This window comes from Sorex fumeus, unplaced genomic scaffold (genome assembly GCF_029834395.1).
Source record: "Sorex fumeus unplaced genomic scaffold, SorFum_2.1 ptg000098l, whole genome shotgun sequence".
In the NCBI taxonomy this organism is placed as follows: Eukaryota; Metazoa; Chordata; class Mammalia; order Eulipotyphla; family Soricidae; genus Sorex; species Sorex fumeus.
Window position 1 is genome coordinate 74,447,675 of NW_026606155.1, and position 1,843 is coordinate 74,449,517.

Here is a 1,843-nt window from a genome sequence, read left to right on the forward strand (position 1 = left end):
GAGGGCTCTTGGGACTATATATGATGCCAGGGACCAAACCCGTGTTGGACATGTGCAAAACTAATGCCCTACATACTTTACTATGTCTCTGGTCCAAGAAATTTTCTTCCTAAGCATATGCAAATTGGTCTTTCCAAATAGTCTTTTCCTCCTTCCTAGTCCTTTTTCATTTAATGGTTTCCAGATTCTGGGCCTAAAAGATAGGCTGATAGAGCACTGGCCTTGCACATGGCCAACCTGGGTTTGCTCCCTGGCATCCCATATGGTCCCCCAAGCATTGCCAGGTGTAATTCTTGTCTTCAGAGCCAGGAGTAACTCCTGAGCATTTCCAGGTGTGACCAAAATAAACTTATTTTTATGTATTTACCTATTTTTGTACTCTTGATAAATGGAATAAGTAAATAAATAAATAAATAAATAATAAATAAATAAATAAATGGAATAATGTAATATGGGACATGGTTTCTGCCACTTCATGTTTTCTGGGTTCACAGAAAACACAATGTCACAGCGTCGGTGGTGTCGATGTCCTTGTCAACATGAACTTGGCCATAAACGTTGAGTCATTCGAAGGCCTAACAAACTGAATCGATTACACTTGAATAGATGTGGCTCACTGCCGGCAGTTTCTATCTTTGTTGTCTACGCACCAACATCCAGTTATGATGAGGAGAAACTGAGAAGTTCTACATGGAGCTGGAGAAGTTCTATAAAGACCACACCTTCTACAAGATCATTGTCACAGCATAATGAAATAAATATTCCATTGAAAGGTGGTTCAAGATGATGACATAGGAAGATTCTGGGCTTATCTCTGCTTTGGACACACCAAAGAAAAAACTATATTTTCTGAAAAAATATGAAAAGGATCTGAACTACTCCAAAGCAACAGGAAGCAAAGGATTACCACACCAAAACGGGCAGGAGAGGCAGATTTGCTCTTGTCAGTCCCCCCAGCTCCCACTATGTAGCAAATCACAGCTGGGAAAGATCCTATATATGTACTTCTCCCTGAGCAATCTGATTTCTGTCTCATATTAGAGACTACAGCCTTGGGGTGTGCACTGAAGAGCTAGGTTCTCCCCCTAGCCCAAACATCTACCTTTATCACAGGGCTTGTGACAAGAGACCTAAGAAGTGATAGCATATGGAGAGTGATTTTATTTTTTAAAATATTTTGGTTTGGCGGGGCTGGAGCGATAGCACAGCGAGTAGGGCATTTGACTTGCACACAGTCGACCCGGGTTCATTTCCCAGCATCCCATATGGTCCCCTGAGCATCCCCCGAAGTAATTCCTGAGTGCAGAGCCAGGGGTAACCCCTGTGCATCACCAGGTGTGACCCAAAAAGAAAAAAAACATTTTGGTTTGAGGGACGATGATGCTCAGGGGTTACTCCTGGCTCTGCACTCAAGAATTACTCCTGGCAGTGCTTTGGAGACCATAATGGAGTCTGGGAATAGAACCTGTGTTGGCCACGTGCAAGGCAAACACTACCCACTGCATCCTCTAGCCCCTAATTTTAATTATTATTATTATTTTGCTTTTTGGGTCACACCCAGAAATGCACAGGGGTTACTCTTGGCTCATGCACTCAGAAATTACTCCTGGCAATACTCGGGGGACCATATGGGATGCTGGGAATCGAACCCTGGTTGGCCGCGTGCAAGGCAAACACCCTACCCGCAGTGCTATTGCTCCAGCCTCCTCTAATTCTGATTCTTTTTGGTCACACTCAATGGTGATTGGGGACTACTGTTCCAGGGTCCATGGTTGGGGGTTATTCCTCTAATAGGGCTTAGGGAACCATGTGGTACTGGGGAATCACACCCAAGGCCTCCTGC